This window comes from Aethalodelphis obliquidens, unplaced genomic scaffold (genome assembly GCF_003676395.1).
Source record: "Aethalodelphis obliquidens isolate GAN/ISIS:26980383/991018 unplaced genomic scaffold, ASM367639v1 scaffold26, whole genome shotgun sequence".
Lineage (NCBI taxonomy): Eukaryota > Metazoa > Chordata > Mammalia > Artiodactyla > Delphinidae > Aethalodelphis > Aethalodelphis obliquidens.
Window position 1 is genome coordinate 22,796,072 of NW_020837970.1, and position 20,618 is coordinate 22,816,689.

Genomic DNA, 20,618 nt, shown 5'->3' on the forward strand with positions numbered 1-20,618 from the left:
GTGGAAAAACAGGATCCTCTTCTCTTTAACACACACAGTCATGTCCTTGTCTAGTAGACATTGATTGAACATCTGCCTTGGGCCAGACACCAAGCTAAGTACTAAGGTTACTGCCCTCAGGGAGCCCAGAGTCTGGTGTGGAGTCAGACTTGCAAATTAATAGCTACAACATAATAGCTGCAACAGAAGTGAATGTGCCCAGAGAAGGAAGTAAAGCACTTCCAAAGGAGGTCAAGAAGGGCTTCAATGGCCTAAATCTTAAAGGATCCAGGAAAACAAGTGGAGTAAAGAATTCATTCGGGAGAAAGGGCATAATATGGGCACTGCATTATATAGTAGATGTTATTGGTGCCTGTGGCCTATCAGGAGGTCACCTACAAGTGGCTTCCTGTATTTCTCTGCCTGAGGATACTGAACAAGTAGCTGTTCGCTAGAAGTGCCAGGGAGTTAACACCCCCAGGAGTGACTCTCCAACAATACATTGGTGGGTAATATCCCAGCTCCGCTAATCCTCAGTGGGACGATCCTGAGGTATGTTCTGTACGGTTTCTCAAAGGGACCCAGTGGTAACCTGTTCATTAACACTTACTTGATTAGCTTTTCTCCCTACCCTCTTTTCCTTCTCTACTTCCTCACAGATAAACTACTAACACCCATATCTTTGTTTCAGGGACTGCTTTGGGGGCAACCCAAACCAAGAGTTTTGGATATATAAGACATTGTCTCATGTTCAGTTTGATGTAGTTTACAATAGGGTGACTGTGAAGAGTGGCAGGAGATGAGGTATTCAGTGCGCTCCATACATGTTCAAATTTCTGTGATAGGATGATCACTCCTGAAAACTATAGAAATGACTGGAATGGCATGAGCCTAGAGGCAGAAGGAATAGTAAAAAGGCTCTTGAAATGTTGAGGGCTGTGGAGACAGTAGAAATAGAGAGGAGCAGATACATTGAGGACACAGAATAAATGTAAGGGAAATGGCATAGAGCTGATAGTATGGGATGTAAAAGGAAGTGAGGAGTCTGCAATGACTCCCAAGTTTCTGACTTGAAATTTTTGAGTGGTAGATGGTGTCGTCTCCAAATTAGGGGATATACGTGGTTTTCCATGATTCTAGACATGCCCAAGGATTATCCAGGCAGACCAAAGTGTGAGTGTGTATGTATGAAGTTTATATATAAAACCTTATTCTATACGTATATACACACACTCGTAAAATGAAGTATAATTATTTCTATGTACATATACAACTGGATTTTAAATAAATCAATGATTAACCCTTAGTGGTTTTTAAGAATTCTTCATCTATTTTTTACCCAATATAATTTCCTTCTCCAACCTTAGTTACTCTGCAAATTTCTATTGGTAGGCCTTGCTGCAAAAGCAGGTTCGGGTGGTTTCCTGGCTTGATTTACCTAGGAAATTCTTAGCAGTATCAGTGTAAGCTGCTTCTCTGAGAGACAAGAAGAATGACCCCTGTCTGCTGTTCTTCCTCTCATCCTTCAATCTTCCAGTATTTCCTGAATACTGCCAAGCTGCAGGAATACAGGGAGTTTTTCCTACATCTTCTGATTTGTTTACCTCTAATATTTACAGCCCATTTTGTGCTACAATACTTCCCATTTCTTTGTGGAAATTATATTTTTAAACTATAAACTATAATGACCTGTTGAAAGCACTTTGTTGCATGTGTTAAATAGTCTCAGCACAAGGTCAAAGCCGTGTGTGGGGAGAAAGGTAGCTTGGTTGTTGTTATACTAGAGGAATTCACATAATTCCTGTTGGGGCTGCCAAGGGAAGCCAGCCAGAGCCTGAGCGCCGAGGAAGGCTTGTCCTCAAAGCCCTTCTGTGACCAACAGGAGTAAAAGACAAAGGGGGCCCAGAGAGACCTTCAAAAACTGCCTCTTGTGAACTGGCAGACCCTGAGATAATTATGTACACTAATTGATAGCACAGGGCTTTGAGTAAACACTTTGCAGTCTGCCGGTGGCCGGCCTTTGTGATGGTGATTATACCAGGTCTGCCTTTGCACTGCCCTGCTATTGTGCCCTTAATCTTCTAATTTTTACCTAGGTTTTCTGAAAGACAATTTGGGTGTCAGTATTTACACTGTTAATCTCTGCTTCAGCATGGGGGAGAAAAGTACTCACATGATTTTTGTACCAGCCTTGGTTTTGAACAGTAAACTTGCATTTCTTTAAGTAAAAATCGAAATTGTGATCTTCTGGTGAAAGGATTGATTTTTATATTAGGATTACTCTACAATTTTAATATGCGAATTGTTCACAAGCTATAATTCTTAATCACTTCAACAAAATTCAACAATCTGTAATAGGACTTTCAGAAATGACTGTTGGGCCTTAACTGTTACCAGTTTTCCATTCTTGGGCCTGCAAGAAATAAGGAAAAAAGGATAGTTTTCAAATCTCAGGGCAGTAACTCAACTGCCATAATTGGCTAAGGCTCAAGTCCCCCTTAAGGTGCTGGCTCCTTAGCCAAACTAATAGGATCCGAACAGTAATGAGTGATTATAAATTGTAACCAACACAAAACCTTTCAGTTAATCAGCAATCATTTCTAGATGCATAACTATGCAAAGTACTATAGCAAGAGTGCCAAGAAGTAGTGGATCCAAAGTGAAAGAGTTTACAGTCCTTGTGACTGCACAGAAGAAAAACAGGAGCTTGTAAAACTTAGTTAATTCTGATTGGTTGGAAAACACTATTCTGAATACTAGAATATTTTTACACAAAAAGAAATTTGTTATGTGTATTTGTGGTTTTTGTTTTCGCATCTGTAAACTACACTAAAAAAATGAGTTCTAGCCAAGGTCTCTGGAAACCTGTGTCATAAAAAGATAAGAATGGGGGCTTCCCTGGTGGCGCAGTGATTGAGAGTCCACCTTCCGATGCAGGGGGCACGGGTTCGTGCCCTGGTCCGGGAAGATCCCACGTGCCGTGGAGCAGCTGGGCCCGTGAGCCATGGCTGCTGAGCCTGAGCGTCCAGAGCCTGTGCTCCACAGCGGGAGAGGCCACAGCAGTGAGAGGCCCGCATACCGCAAAAAAAAAAAAAAAAAAAAAAAGATAAGAATGATTTGTAATTTAGCCCATTAATTATGTGGATATAAATGAGTGCTTCTCAAGTGTTTAAGGGTGCTTGAAAACCATTTGTTCAAGCAAAGGTAAACTTTGACTCTGCCTGCCTGAATTATTCATTCATTCATTAGACAAATATTTATACAGTGCTTGCTCTGTGCCAGGCCCTGTGCTAGGCTTGGGAGAAAACAAAAATGACTAAGATGTTGATCGAGTCCTCAAGGACCTTGTAAGCTAGTAAAGAAGAGGTATATACAAATATCCATGGTATAAGGCAGAGAGTGATACAGAGGATAGAAGATAACACACAAAAAGCACTTAGCATGCTGCCTGGCACATAGTAAATGCTTAATAAATATTGGATTATCACATCGTCATTGATGGACTTCAGAGGAGGGAGAGATCACTCTTAGTTGTAGGAATAAGCTGTTTTCTAGAGCAACTAAAATTTAATCTAGGCCTTGGAAGATAAAAAGGGTTGGAACATTTAGAGTTGAGAAAAACATAGACAAAGAAAATAGCATACGCAAAGACATCAAAGCAGAAAAAAACATGAAGAATGAACAGAGTACTTAATTTGGCTGGATTTTGAGATGTATGTATTGGTGATTTTAGTGCCTACCAGACTGTTATGATGTTCAAATGAGGTAGTAAATATAAAAATACTGTGTGATATATAAAACAATCTGCTGAATGTGGTGGTGGCAGTGGTGTCGTTAAAAGCCTTTGATCAGGGCAATGACATGCTAAAAACCATATTTGGGAGTTATCATGTGAAAGTGTATGAGAGAGGCTGAAGAAAGTGGGAAAGACCATTAACAGCATCTGGGCAAGAGGCAAAAGGAATGGAAAAGAAGAATTTTTTTTTTTTTTTTTTTTTTGCGGTACGCGGGCCTCTCACTGTTGTGGCCTCTCCTGCTGCGGAGCACAGGCTCCGGACGCGCAGGCTCAGCGGCCATGACTCACGGGCCCAGCGGCTCCGCGGCATGTGGGATCCTCCCGGACCAGGGCACGAACCCACGTCCCCTGCATCGGCAGGCGGACTGTCAACCACTGCGCCACCAGGGAAGCCCGAAGAATCTTTTTAAATGCTCTCATAGTCTCTCTTTTTATGTATGGTATCACTGCCCTCTCGGGCATCAGGCTCCAGATGTCATCTCTCTCTCTTCCGTCTTCCTTGTACCCCAGATCTAATGTGCTGTCACGTTCCATTGACTGGAAGGAGCCTTAAAGTCACCTTAATCCAGTCTTCTGTTCAGATTTGTAGCTCTTCAATAACTTCTTTCAGTTTACATTTGAGTATCTTCATTGACAGGGAACTTATTATTTACCAGGGGAGCCTATTCTGTCATTGATCATTTTTTTTTTTTCATTAATCAGTTTTAATGCTTTAAAAGCCTCTCCTTATACCAAGCTGTAATCCGTCTCCCTAATACTACCTACTAGTACTAGTCCTATTTGCTCCTTGGCAACATATAGATTATTCTAACCCCACTCTTCTCCCTACACTTCTCCCGTCTCACCGAACCACATATTCTCCTTTGCTTTCATTCTTGTTCCAGTTACTGTGGTTGTGTAACAAATTACCCCAAAACTTAGTGGCATAAAATGACAATCTATTAATCTCACAGATTCTGTATGTCAGGAATTCTATCAAGATACAGGGAGAATGGCTCATCTTTGTTCCACAGTCTCTAGGCCTCAGTTGGAAGACTTGAAGGCTGGAGGTTGGAATCATCTGTGTGCTTGTTCACACATGACTGTAGTTGATGCTACCTGTTTGTTAGGGACCTTTCCCTGTGGTCCCTCTGCACAGGCTAATTTGGGCTGCACAGCATGGTGGAGGTTCAAAGGAGGAGCATCCTGACAAGTGAGAGAGCTAGGTGAAAACCATGTCACCTTTTATGACCTAGCCTCAGGAGTCATGCAGCATCCCCTCCACTGAATTCTGTTCAGCAAGGCAGCCACAGAGTCCCATTCAGCTTCAAAGGGAGGAGAAGTAGACTCCCATCTCTTCATGGGCAATATAAAGGTTCTGGAAGAGCGTATTGTACCAGAAATATTGCTATGTTTATGTTTGAAAAATAGAGTCTTCCACATTCCAACCTACCCTAGAGATAAATGTGTTCCCAGTATCCTGTTCTCATCTGCATTCTTTCCTCTCTGCAGTCTCATACTTGGTATTATCATTTCTCTTGGCATCTTTAGCCACTGTCCTTGGACAAAAGGCTTGCTGGTGTTGGGAGATGGGGAATGAAGTGAACATAATAAGACTAAACAAGTGTAACTAAAGGAAATAACATTTGTTGAACACTGTTTATGTGCCCCAGGCTAAGGGCTCCTCACGAGTTATCTCCCAGCAATCCTCACACTGTCCAAGGGAGCATAACAGCCTCTAGACTGATAAGGAAGAGTGATTGTCTGAATCCTTCAGGTCTGGAAAATGAGAAGAATACAGGAACAGGAACCTCTGGGCTGTCTCTATATTCACAATTGGGCAAATGCTAGTAGAGAGATTTCTGAAAGATCTATCCCAGCTGGTAATAAAGTCGTAGTTGACTTGTAGGGACAGAAAGATGATCGCTTCATTGCTGCAATTCAAACTGTGTGTCTACTGTGTGCTAGGCACTATGCCAGAGAAAGGGAGCTGCCTGGGCCTTAGCCCACAGGGCCAGCATTTAGGGGCAGGCTTCACTGACTTACTACTCCCAGAGGGGAGAGGGTGTGATGAAGGTAGTCTGCCAATACGTATGCAGGCTCACCACGCTTAGGAGAGCAGAATATAACTGGTGTACACTTGCAGTTGAACTCCCACTGGCTCTAGGACTTTGGGGGTCAGGATCTCAAGAGGAAAATCCTTTTGTACTGTTGTATTGAAGAGCCCAGGTTTGGGAGTCAGAAAAATGTGAATGCAGTTCCTGCTCTCCTAGCTCTGTGACCAGTGACAGATTCTTTAGCTTCTCAGTGCCTGTTTCCTCACATTATAAACATGAATTTGACAATTCTTCTTCACAGAGTTGGTCAGGGTAGGGGCAAATGGGGGCTAACATGTCTGTCACCCTAACCTTCTGCCCAAGGTGCTTTTTTATATATATTTATTACACCCCACCCTGTTCCAAAAAGATTTGAGATGGCTTATAGAAGTATATATGTCTTCTTATTTTTAAAAAATAGATGAAAAAATTAGAATAAAAGAAAATAGGTAAGGAAAAGTAAATGAAGCCAGAAGCAAGTAAAGTTAAGGCATAAACCATATTCATAAACAAGCCCCTGGTAGACATTTCCTCTTGGAATTCCTACTGGCAGTTTCTACCAGGAACTTATATTTAATATGTCAGATTCTAAGCTCATTGGCTTTCATCCAAAGTTGGCTTTTCCTCCTGATTACCTTATTCTGCTCATGACTGTAGTAATATGAACAGATTTTAAGACCTCAGACTTTTATTATCTTTGACTTCTGTCTTTCAGAATCCAATCCAGTTCTATGCAATTAAATCAAAAAGATGTTTGCCACAGAAATATGAGGTGATCCTGTTATTTATACCTATGGCTTGATATTTGTCTACTTCTAATTCACTAGTTTCTTTGTCCTGTGTATATGTTTTGTGTCTTCAAATGAAAAGGTTTCCCTAAGGAGAGAGACTAAATATCCTAGCAGCTCCCCTTCAGGCACCTAGCACCAGGCTAGAAACAAAATAAGAAGTCGGTAAATAGCTATGACTGGCAGCATTAGCAAATACTGGTGTGCACCATCGACCTATGCCAGGGCCCCATTTCCTGGGATTACTCTTAGCATAGGAAGAAGAGGTGCCTATGTCTCACGTTCTTCCTCCCCTAAGGTAAGAAGGAGACATCCAAGGCCTTCATGCCTTTGGCATACCTTTCTGAGACCAGTTCTCTCTCTCTTCCTTCCATTGCTTTAGCAAATCTTTATTAATTACTGTTTACTGAGCACTTGATATGTGCCAGACACTTGTCGAGGTATTAGGGATCCAGTGGTGAACAAAATACTCACTCTGTGGAGCTCACAGTCTAACAGGAGAAAAAGATGATAAACCAGTAAATGAATAAGATAATTTTAGCTAGTGATAGTGATATGAGAAAATAAAGCAGGGTAATATAGCAGAGTGATTTGGGTGAGTGGTCAGGGAAGGCCTCTCTGGGAAGATGACACTGAGCTAAGAAGGAGCCAACTCTGTAAAGATCGGAGGGAAGAGTATTCTAGTTGAGCAGAATAGGAAGTTGATGACTCCCAAATATCTGAAGTGGGTGTGTACCAGAAACATAGAAGGCAGTGCGCTGGAATGTGATGAGCAAGAAAGTGCTAGGAGATGAAGGGCCAAGAGATCAGGACAGAGAGAGTGGAAGTTTGGGTTTTATTCTAAGTGTGATAGGAAGCCACTGGAGGATTTTAAGCAGGAGAGCAGCGTGATCTGATTACTTAAAAAGTAATGGATTTTTACTCTGTGTAGAATGGATTATAGGGGCAAGAGTGGAAGCAGGAAAGATTAATTAGGAGGGTACTGCATCACGCAGCCCAGATATGACAGTTTTTTCCTCCCAGTTACTCACCCAGAAGAAGTAATTGCTTTCATTTGGCAACACAGCAGAGCCTCTGGCAGAGCTCCTTCAGCCTAACTGCCAAATACTAAAGATAAGAGAAGCCCAAAATATCAGCTGAACTAGCCAAAATCAGCACAGGGCCCTTTTGTGTTTTACGGTGATAATGAGAAAACTGAAGATAGAGAGGTCAGAAAAGTCCCATCTGAGAAGCATTCTTGGACAACAGTCCTAGTCTGTAGTTCCAAGATCTAGGACCATATACTGTTGTCAGTCATCCAGAGCTGCCGTATTCTCACCTTTTGGACTCCTCCCTGCCCTTTCTCCATTCACCTTTGGTTGTCCCCAGACTGTCTTTATCTTCCACTTTCTTGGTCCTCCTCCCAGACCTCTGCCAGAGACCACAGTTTCTTCTTAGGGGCCTCACCCTTTACCTTCCATTCTCATTGGTGTCCTCTTGGTCTTCTTCTTTCTCAAGCGTGTTCTAGGTTGTTGATCTCCAACAACAAGAATGTCTCTCTGTTTTCATCATCTATCACTTCTCTTCCCAGAAAGGTTTCCTTCTCAAAAGTTCCTCTTTGAATTCAACTGAAACTAATGACCAGGTACTTTGGAAATCCTCCCAAGTAATCAGCCAGCCTCACCCTACCTAATATTCTCACTATTTAATTTCTCCTATATTTTTCCTCTTCTCTAACCAAATGTCCAGACTATCTTATAGTGCTTACACATGTACCTTTTCCACCTTGAGTTTTCTCTTGCTCTAATATCTCTACTAAGTCATCCTCATTCCCTTCAACAGGGCTCCAAATTAGATCTGCATTAAACAAGCTATTTTCTCCCTCTACTGTATATATAAAATATGGGGGGGGGGGTGTGCGTGTGTGTGTCTGTGTAGGAGACTATAATTTTTGAAGTAGATTCACACCTGTTATAACACCCCAGAACTGAACAGAATCTTAGACATCATCCTGTCCATTGCCCAGCTGAGTTTTGAGTGCCCTCTGTCAATTCAGTGAATGTATTCCTCCACTGATTCAGAATAGTTAAGAATGTAATACCTCACCAACAGCCCATTTAACTTTTGGGTGTTCTGATTGTTAGAAAATTTTCTGTAAGTTTATCTAATATCTGCTTTCAGGTAGCATCTCTCCTCTGGTGTCATAAATAACAGTGTAATACCTCTTCAGTTTGAAGATAACCTTTATATCCTCCAGTTCTGAAATAAATTTCCCAGTACTTTCAAATGTACCTCAGGTGACATTGTTTCCACATAGTTTTAAGACACAATTCACTTTCCTTGGGAACTTTCTGATACATCAGTGTCCTGAATGTAGTGCCATACCCAGTGCTAGAACCAGTACTTCCAGAGTAGTTGTTCATTGCAGTGGATCAGGATAAACCTTTCTGGTTGTGTACGTTTTACTCCTCTTAGCTCAGTCAAAATTGAATTATATTCATGGGTAATCAAGCAAGACTGTTTCTTCATTTGAATGGATAGGAAGCTAATTTGCTAAGTCTTTTCCCCCTACTTATCATTGAAAGCTATATTCCAGTCCCCTGTCACTTGCCTTCTTCCCATCCTAAATCTATGCAGTTAGTTTTTAAATCTAAAAATAGGATTTAATAGTCATTTCTATAAATTTCATCCTTTTTTAGTCCTCATTTATTTTTAATTAAACTTTTTTATTTTTTACTTCCTCCTTCTTGAAACTATCTTCACTTTGCTTCTAGGGCATCACACTTCCCTGCTTTTCCTCCTACCCCACTGGTTTCATTTTTCAGTTTCCTTTGATGATTTATTCTCATCTCCCCAACTTCTACACTTTGGAGTATCCCAAGGCTCAATTCTCAGACTAATCTATGTTCACTCACTAGATGAGCTGGCTTTAAATACCATCTGTGTGTTGATGACTCCCAAATATCTCAAGCCCAGATCGCTCCTCTGAACTCAGACTTGTATATTTATTCATTTATTCAACAGATGTCTATTGAGTGGCTACTCTATGTCAGATACTGTTCTAAGCCCTGGAGACAGACAAAATTCCCTACCCTTGGGAAGCTCATTTTATCCAACTTCTGATCCAGTATCTTCACTTAGCTGTCTAATAGGCATCTTGAATTTAACAAGTTTAAAGGTGAACTCCTCATTTTCCTCCCCAGACATGCTCTATCCACTGTCTTTCCCATTTCTGTAAATGGCAGCCACATTCTTTTAATTACTCAGGCAAAAAAAACCACTGAGCCATTTTTTACTCCTCTTTTTCTCACCCCACATTCATTCTATCAGGAAATCCTATTGGTTTTCCCTTCTGAATATTTTTCAGAATCCAGCTACTTCTTACCACATCCATGACTACCATCCTGGTTCATCCACCATGATCTCTCACTTGGATGATTGAAACAGTCTCTTAATTGGCCTCTCTGCTTCTGTCTTGGCTCTTCTAACAATTTTTCAACCTATTAGCTATAGTGATTATTTTTAAACCAAAGTCACATTATATAACCCTTCTGCTCAAAACCTTACAATGGCTTTCCATCTCATTCAGTAAAACCCTTATAATGTCCTTACAATGCTCTACAAGACCCTACCTGATCGTCTTCCTGTTTCCTCTCTGACCTCATCCCCCATTGTTCCTCCACTTTGCTTAACCAGCTGTAGCCACACTGGCCTTCTTGCTGTTTCTTGAATATGTCATGCATGCTCCTGGCTCCAAGCCTTGGGACTTGCTGTTCCTCTGCCTAAAAACACCCTTGCCTCAGGTATCCACATGGCTTCTTTCCTCACTTTCTGTAGAATTCTGTCTAAATAGCACTTTAGAAAGTGTTTCCCCAACCACCCTATATAAAATAGCATCACACACACACACACAAACACACACACCCCTGCATCTTCATTCCCTACCCATATCCCCTGCTCTTCTACAGTACTTAGCACACCTGACATACTATATATTACATGTGATACTTGTTTATTTGTTCATTGTATCTCGTACACTAAAATGTAAGTTTTATTAGAAAGAGAACATGGATTTTACTGCTGAATCCCAGTGCCTAGAAAAGTGCTTACACAGAGTAGGTCCTCAGTAAATATTTGTTGAATAAATGAATTATGAATGAATAGGCCCATGTGACAGAATAATGCCCCTCCTGAACATTCTACCCCAAAGCAAAATACACATTCTTCTCAAGTGTGTATGGGACATTTTCCAGGATAGAATACCATGTTAGGCCACTAATTAAGTCTCAGTCGATTTTAAAAGGTAGACATCATACAGAATATCTTCTCTGACCTTAATGGGATGAAGTAAGAAATCAATAATAGAAGTAAAACTAGAAAATTCACAGATTTGCAGAAATTAAACAAAACACTCTTAAACATTACATAATGATCAGGGATCAATCCAAGAAGAAGATGTAACAATTGTAAATATATATGCACACAAGATAGATGCATCTAAAAACATAGAGCAAATATTAACAGACATAAAGGGAGAAATTGTCAGTAACACAATAATAGTAGGGGACTTTAACACCCCATTTATATCAATTGACAAATCATCCAGACAGAAAATCAATAAGGAAGCACTGGCCTTAAATTACACATTAGACCAAATGGACTTAATAGATATATAAAGAAGATTCCATCCAAAAGCAGCAGAATACATATTCTTTTAAAGTGCACATGGAGCATTATCCAGGATAGATCACATCCTAGGCCACAAAACAAGTCTCAGTAAATTTAAGAAAATTGAAATCATATCAAGCATCATTTCCAACCACAACACTATGAGACTAGAAATCAACTACAAGAAAAAACTGCAAAAATTACACAGGTGAGGCTAGACAGTGTGCTACTAAACAACCAATGGATCACTAAAGAAATCAAAGAAGAAATTTTAAAATACCTGGAGACAAATGAAAACAAAAACACAGCAATCCAAAATCTATGGGACACAGCAAAAGCAATTCTAAGAGGGAAGTTTATAGTGATACAAGATTACCTCAGGAAACAAGAAAAATCTCAAACAAACAACCTATCCATACACCTAAAGGAACTACAAAAAGAACAAACAAAACCCAAAATTAGTAGAAAGAAAGAAATCACAAAGATAACAACAGAAATAAATGAAACAGGCTGTAAAAAAAAAAATAGAAAAAATCAGTGATACCAAGAGCTGGTTCTTTGAAGATAAACAAAATTGATAAACCTTTAGCCAGATACATCAAGGAAAAACAAAAAAACAGAGCACAAATCGATAAAATCAGAAATGAAAACAGAGAAGTTACAGCCAGCACCACAGAAATATAAAAGATTATAAGAGATTACTACAAACAACTATATGCCAATAAACTGGACAGAAGAAATGGACAAACTCCTAGATATGTACTATCTTCCAAGACTGAGCCAGGAAGAACTAGAAAATATGAACAGATCAATTACCAGTAATGAAATTGAATCAGGAATTTTAAAACCTCCCAAAAAACAAAAGTCCAGGACCAGACGGCTTCACAGATGAATTCTACCAAACATTTAGAGAAGAGTTAACATCTGTGCTTCTCAAACTTCCAGAAAGTTACAGAGGAAGGAATGCTTCTGAACTCATTCTACAAGGCCCACATCACCCTGATACCAAAACCAGACAAATATATCACAAGAAAAAGGAAATACAGGCCAGTAACACTGATGAACATAGATGCCAGAATCCTCAAAATATTAGCAAACCAAATCCAACAATACATTAAAAAGATCATAAACCATGTTCAAGGGGAAATTATCCAGGGAAGCACAGATGGTTCAGTATCCACAAATCAATCAGTGTGATACACCACATTAACAAACTGAGGAATAAAAATCATATGATCATCTCAATAGATGCAGAAAAAACTTTTGACAAAATTCAACATCGATTTATAATAAAAACTCTCCACAAAGTGGGTATAGAGGGAACATACCTCAACGTAAGAAATGACCATATATGACAAACTCATAGTTAATTACATACTCAACAGTGAAAAGCTGAAAGCATTTCCTCTAAGACCAGGAACAAGACAAGGATGCCCGGTCTCACCACTTTAATTTATTTATTTTTTATTTTTTATTTTTTTTGCAGTACGTGGCCCTCTCACTGTTGTGGCCTCTCCCGTTGCGGAGCACAGGCTCTGGACGCACAGGCTTAGCGGCCATGGCTCACGGGCCCAGCCACTCCGCGGCATGTGGGATCTTCCCAGACCAGGGCATGAACCCGTGTCCCCTGCATCGGCAGGCAGACTCTCAACCACTGCGCCACCAGGGAAGCCCCTCACCACTTTTATTCAACATAGTATTGGAAGTCCTAGGCACAGCAATCAGACAAGAAAAAGAAATGAAATGAATCCAGATTGGTAAGGAGGAAGTACTGTCACTGTCTTCAGATGATATGATACTATACATAGAAAATCTGAAAGACACCACCAAAAAACTACTACAGCTTATCAATGAATTCAGTCAAGTTTCAGGACACAAAATTAATATACAGAAATATGTTGCATTTCTATACACAAACTGTCAGAGAAATTAAGGAACAATCCAATTTACAATCACATCAAAAAATAAAAGAAAATAAAATACCTAAGAATAAATCTAACTAAGGAGGTAAAAGACCTATACTCAGAAAACTCTAAGAAACTGATGAAAGAAATTAAAGATGACATAAACAGATGAAAAGATATATACCATGTTCATGGATTTTAAGACTTAATATTGTTAAAATGACCATACTACCTAAGGCAATCTACAGATTCAATGTAATCCCTATCAAAATGCCAATGGCATTTTTGACAGAGCTAGAACAAATAATTTTAAAATTTGTATGGAAACACAAAAGACCCCAAATAGCCAAAACAATCTTAAGAAAGAACAGAGCTGGAGCTATTACGCTCCCTGACTTCAGACCATGCTACCAAGTTGCAGTAATCAAAACAGTTTGGTACTGGCACAAAAACAGACACATAGCTCACAGAACAGAATAGGGAGCCCAGAAATCAACCCACACACTTATGGTTTCTGTGACAAAGGAGGCAAGAATATACAAGGGAGAAAAGTCAGTCTCTTCAGTAAATGGTGCTGGGGAAACTGGACAGTTACATGTAAAAGAATGAAATTAGAGCATTTTCTCACATGATATGCAAAAATAAACTCAAAGTGGATTAAAGACCCAAATGTAAAACTGGAAACCATCAAACTCCTAGAAGAAAACAAATAGAATACTCTTTGACATAAATCCAGTATTTTGAGGGATCTGACTCCTAAGGCAAAGGAAACAAAAAGAAAAGTAAACAAATAGGACCTAATTAAACTTAAAAGCTTTTTCACAGCAAAGGAAACCATTGACAAAGTGAAAAGACAACCTACTGAATGGGAGAAAATATTTACAAATGATGCAACTGACAAGGGGTTAATATCCAAAATATATAAACAGCTCATACAACTCAATATCAAAAAAAGAACAAACAACACTATTAAAAAATGGGCAAAAGACCCAAAAAGACATTTCTCTAAAGAAGACATACAGATGGCCAGTAGGCACATGAAAAGATGCTCATCATCACTAATTATTAGAGAAATGCAAATCAAAACTACAATGGGGTACAACCTCACACCAGTCAGAATGGCCATCATTAAAGAGTCTACAAATAATAAATGCTAGAGAGGGTGTGGAGAAAAGGGAACCCTCTTACACTGTTGGTGGGAATATAAATTGGTACAATCACTGTGGAAAACAGTATGGAGGTTCCTCAAAAAACTAAAAATAGGGTTGCTGTATGATCCAGCAATCCCACTCCAGAGCATATACCCAGACGAAAATATAATTTGAAAAGATACATGCACCCCTATGTTCATAGCAGCACTGTTTACAATAGCCAAGACATGGAAACAACCTAAATGTCCATCGACAGATGAATGGTTAAAGATGTGGTATATATATATCCAAGGGAATATTATCAGCCATAAAAAAAGAATGAAATAATGCCATTTGCAGCAACATGGATGGACCTTAGAGGTTGTCATGCTAAGTGAAGTAAGTCAGAAAGAGAAACAAATACCATATGATATGACTTATATGTGGAATCTAAAATACGACACAAATGAACATATCTACAAAACAAAAACAAACTTAACAGATAAAGAGAACAGATTTGTGGTTGCCAGGGGGAGGCAGGATGGGGAAGGAAAGTTAGCTGGGAGTTTGGGATTAGCAGATACAAACTACTATATATAGGATGGGTAAACAAGGTCCTACTGTATAGCACAGGGAACTATATTCAATATCCTGTGATAAACCATAATGGAAAAGAATATATATATATACATATGTGTGTGTGTGTATATATATATATATATATGTATATATAGCTGAATCACTTTGTTGTACAGCAGAAATTAAACACGGCATTTTAAATCAACTATACTTCAATAAAATTCTAAAAACCACGAGATAACACCTCACACCTGTCAGAATGACTATCATCAAAAAGACCACAAATAACAAATGTTGGCAAGGATATGGAGGAAAGGAAACCCTTGTACACTGTTGGTATAATATAAATAGGTGTAGCCACTCTGGAGAACAGTATGGAGGTTCCTCAAAAAACTAACATTAGAACTACCATATGATGCAGTAATTCTACTCCTGGGTGTCTATCCAAAGAAAATGAAAACACTAATTTGAAAAGATACATGCACCCAGTGTTTATAGCCACATTATTTACAGTAGCCAAGATATGGAAGTAACCTAAGTGTCCATCAACAGATGAATGGAAAAAGGAGATGCATACACACATACACACAATGGAATACCACTTGGCCATAAAAAGAATAAAATTTTGCCATTTGCATCAACATGACTGGACCTGGAGATGTTATGCTTAGTGAAATAAATGACACAGAGAAAGACAAATGCTGCGTGTTATCACTTGTATGTGGAATCTAAAAAAATAAACTAATGAATATAACAAAACAGAAACAGACTCACAGATATAGAGAACAAACTAGTGATTACCAGTGTAGAGAGGGAAGTGGGGAAGAGCAACATAGAGGTAGGGGATTAAGAGGTACAAACTACTATCTATAAAATAAACTACAAGGATATATTGTACAGCACAGGGAATATAGCCAATATTTTATAATAACTTTAAATGGAGTATAATCTATAAAAATTTCAATCACTACATTGTACACTTGAAACTAATATAATTGTAAGTCAGCTATACCTCAATAAAAAATAAAATAAATTAAAAACTCATGGGACAGTAAAAGCACTGTCAAGGGGAAAGTGTATAGCTATAAGCATTTACACTAAAGCAACTAGAAATATCTCAAATCAAAAAATTAACTAGGGACTTCCCTGGTCATGCAGTGGTTAAGAATCTGCCTACCAATGCAAGGGTCATGGGTTGGAGCCCTGATCCAGGAAGATCCCACATGCTGCGGAGCAGTTAAGCCCATGCACCACAACTACTGAGCCTGTGCTCTAGAGCCCACGAACCACAACTACTGAACCCCACATGCCTAGAGCTCATGCTCCACAACAAGAGAAGCCACCGCAATGAGAAGCCCATGCACTGCGATGAAGAGTAGCCCCCGCTTGCCACAACTAGAGAAAGGCCTGTGTGCAGCAACGAAGACCCAACACAGCCAAAAATTAATTAATTAATTAAAAAAAAAAACTATACAACTTAAGGAACTAGAAAAAAAGAACAGACTAAACCCAAGCCTAGCAAAAGGAAGGAAATAATTAAGATTATGGCGGAGATCAATTAAGTTGAGAATAAAATAACAATAGAGATAATCAGTGAAACCAAAAGTTGGTTCTTTGAGAAGATCAATAGAATTGACAAACATTCAGCTAGAAAACAAGAGTGAGAACTCTGAAATTACTAAAATCAGAAATGAAAATGGGGTGCTCACTTTGACAGTGCATATACTAAATTAGAATGATACAAAGATTAGCATGGTCCCTGCACAAAGATGACACTCAGATTCTTGAAGTGTTTTTTTTTTATGGTTGTAGTATAGTATTGTATATTGAAATTATAAAAGAGTAGATTTTAAGCATTCTACCAAAAAAAAAAATTAACTATATGAGGTAATGGATGTTTTAACTTGATGATAGGAATAATTTTACAATGTATATCAAATCATCATGTTTTACACACATTGAATGTTATAATTTTATTTGTCAGTTATACTTCGGTAAAGTTGGGTGGGGGGGGGAAATGAAAATGGGACATTGCTACCAATTCTACAGAAATAAAAAGGACTATACAAGAGTACTATTAACAACGTATGCCAACAAATTGAATAATTTAGATGAAATGGACAAATTCCTAGAAACACAATACCTACCAAGACTAAATCACAAAGAAATAGAAAATCTGAAGAGACCTGTAACTAATAAGGGGGCTGAAGCAGTAATCAGAAGTCTCCAAAGGAAAGCCCTGGACCTGATGGCTTCAGTGGTGAATTGTACCCAACATTTAAAGAACTAACACTAGTCTTTCTCAAACTTCTCCAAAAAATTGAAGAGGAGAGAATACTTTCTAACATGAAGCCAGCATTATCCTGATTCCGAAGCCAGACAAAGACACCACAAGAGAGAAAATTCCAGACTGATATTCCTTGCGAACATTGATTTAAAGATCCTCAACAAAACACTACCAAACCAAGCTCAGCAGCATGTTTAAAGGATTATACACCATGACCAAGTGGGATTTGTTCCTGGAGTGCAAGAATGGCTCCGCATATGAACATCAATCAATTTAACAGACCACATTAACAGAATGAGGGGGAAAAAAAACACGATCATCTCAATTTATACAGAAAAGCATCTGATAAATTTCAACACCCTTTCATGATAAAAACACTCAACAAATTAGGAATAGAAAGAAACTACCTTCACATAATAAAAGCCATATGTGAAAAGCCCACAAGGAACATCATACTCAAGGATGAAAGAAGGAAAGCTTTTCCTCTAACATCAGGACAAGGCAAGGATGCCCACTTCTGCCACTTCTACTCAACATAGTACTGGAAGTTGTAGCCAACGCAATTAGGTGAGGAAAAGAAAAATAAAAAGGCATCTAAATTGGAAGGGAAGGAGTAAAATTTTCTCTGTTTGCAAATGATATTATATGTAGAAACTACTAATGATTCCACACAAAAAAGCTGTTAAAACTAATGAATTCAATAAAGTAACAGACTACAAAGTCAACTCACAAAAATTAGTTGCATTTATATACACTATATACTATGAACAATCTGGAAAGGAAATTATGAAAATTCCATTTATAATAGCATCAAAAAGAATAAAATACTTAGGAATTAAACAAGAAGATGAAAGACTTATACAATGAAAAGTATAAAACATTGCCAAAAGAAATCAAAGAAGGCATAAATTAGAAACACATCCCATGACCATGGATTATAAAACAATATTGTTAAGATGTCATTACTATGCAAAGCAATCTATAAATCTGTACATTCCTTGCACTCCCTATCTAAATCCCAAAGGCTTTTTTTTTTTTTTTGGCAGAAATAGTAAATCCCATCTTAAAATTCATATGGAATCTCAAGGGACCCCAAATAACCAAAACAATTTTGAAAGAGAAAAACAAAGGGGGAGGACTCACACTTCGGATTTCAAAATTTACTACAAAGCTACAGTAATCAAAACAGTGTGGTACTGGCATAAAGACAGACATATATAACAATGGAATAGAATAGAGAGCACAGACTTAAACTCTTGTATTTATAGCCAAATGATTTTTGACAGGGGTGCCAAGACCATTGAATGGGAAAGGACAGTCTCTTCAACAAATGATGCTGGAGAAACTGGATATCCATAAGCAAAAGAATGAAGCTGGACACTTATCTACCACCATAACTTAAGATGGATCAGAGACGTAAATGTAAGACCTAAAACAATTAAACTCCTAGAAGAAAACACAGGGCAAAAGCTTCCTGACATTGGATTTAGCAATGATTTCTTTGGATGTGACACCAGAGGCACAGGCAATAAAAGAAAAAGTAGACAAATGGGACTGCATGAAAAGTTTTTTGATTTGTGCATCAAAATATAATATCAACAGAGTAAAGAAACAACCCAGAGAATGGGAGATAATATTTGCAAGTCATATATCTGATAAGGGGTTAATATCCAGGAACTATGGAAAACTCCTAAAACTCAACAACAAAATAACCCAATTAAAAAATGGGCAAAGGACTTGAATTCCAAAGAAGAAATACAAATTGGTCAATAAGCACATGCAAAGATGCTCAATGTCGTTGATAGGGAAATGCAAATCAAAACTACAATGAGATATCACCTCACACCCATTAGGATGGCTACTATTAAAAAAAAAAAAGAAAATACCAAGGTTTGGTGAGGATATGGAGAAATTAGAACCCTTGTGCATTGTTAGTGGGAATGTAAAATGGTATAGATGCTGTGGAAAATGTTATGGCAATTCCTCAAAAAATTAAAAATAGAATTATTATATGATTGAGAAATTCTACTTCTGGATATATATCCAAAAGAATTGAAAACAGGGTTTTGAAGACATGTTTATACACCCATGTTCATGGCAGCATTATTCACAGTAGCTAAAACGGAAGCAACCCAAGTGTCCATCAGTGGATGATGGATAAACAAAATGTGGTATACACATATAATGGAATATTATTCAGCCTTGAAAAGGTAGGAAGTTCTGCCATATGCTACAACATGAATGAAACTTGAGGACATTATGCTAAGTGAAATAAGCCAGTCACAAAAAGACAAATACTATATGATGATTCCACATATATGACATGCTTAGAGTAGTCAGAATCATGGAGACAGAAAGTAGAATAGTGGTTGCCAGGGGGAGGAAGGAATAGGGAGTTATTGTTTAATGAGTATAGAGTTTCAGTTTTACATGATGAAAGAGTTATGGAGGGCTTCCCTGGTGGCGCAGTGGTTGAGAGTCCGCCTGCCGATGCAGGGGACACGGGTTTGTGCCCCGGTCCGGGAAGATCCCACATGCCGCAGAGCGGCTGGGCCCATGAACCATGGCAACTGAGCCTGCGTGTCCGGAGCCTGTGCTCCGCAACGGGAGAGGCCACAACAGTGAGAGGCCTGCATACCGCAAAAAAAAAAAGACTTAAAGAGATGGTTGGTAGTGATGGTTGTACAACATTATGAACGAATTTAATACCATTGAATTGTAAACTTAAAAACAGGTAAGATGGTAAATTTTATGTGTATTTTACCACAATAAAAAAAAATCAGGGGTGGGGGGAGATAATGCCCTGCCAAAGATACCTGTATCCTAATCCTCAGAACTTATAAATGTGTTACCTAACATGGCAAAAGGAATTTTGCAGAAATGGTTAAGGATCTTGAGATGGAGAGAGTAGCCTGGATTATCCAGGTGGGCCCAGTGTAATCTCAAAGGGAAGCAGGAAAGTCAGTGTTAGAGAGGGATTTGAAGGTGCTATGCTGCTGGCTTTGAATATGGAAGAAGGGGCCAGGAGCCAAGGAGCAACCATACTCTAGAAGTTGTAAAAGGCAAGGAAATAAATTTTCCCCTTCAGCCTACAGAAGGAACCCAGCTCTGGTAACACCTTGATTTTAGCTTAGTGAGACATTTTGGATTTCTGACCCCCCAGAACTTTAAGAGAATAAATTTGTGTTGTTTTGAACAACTAGCTTGTGATCGTTTATTCCAGCAGCAATAGGAAGCTGATGCACATGCCTGCCACTATTAGAATGTAACATTCTATAGGACAGGGGTCTGGTCTTCCTTGATTTTGTAATACATCACAGGTCACTGTTGCTGGAGCACAGGTACTTTGGCTTTTTCAATAGAGAATATATGACAGATAATCATGTCCCTTTTGCTCACCACAAAGCCTGATAAATGATGATGTTACTAGATG

At 38.7% G+C, this 20,618-nt stretch overlaps 1 protein-coding gene and 1 pseudogene across 2 annotated transcripts in view; both read left to right on the forward strand.

Moving 5' to 3' along the window:
* The window catches only part of SCAPER (S-phase cyclin A associated protein in the ER), a 494,267-nt gene that overhangs the window by 423,562 nt on the left and 50,087 nt on the right, over positions 1-20,618 (forward strand). The window lies entirely within an intron of this gene.
* On the forward strand, positions 16,602-16,702 carry LOC113629378 (uncharacterized; annotated as a pseudogene).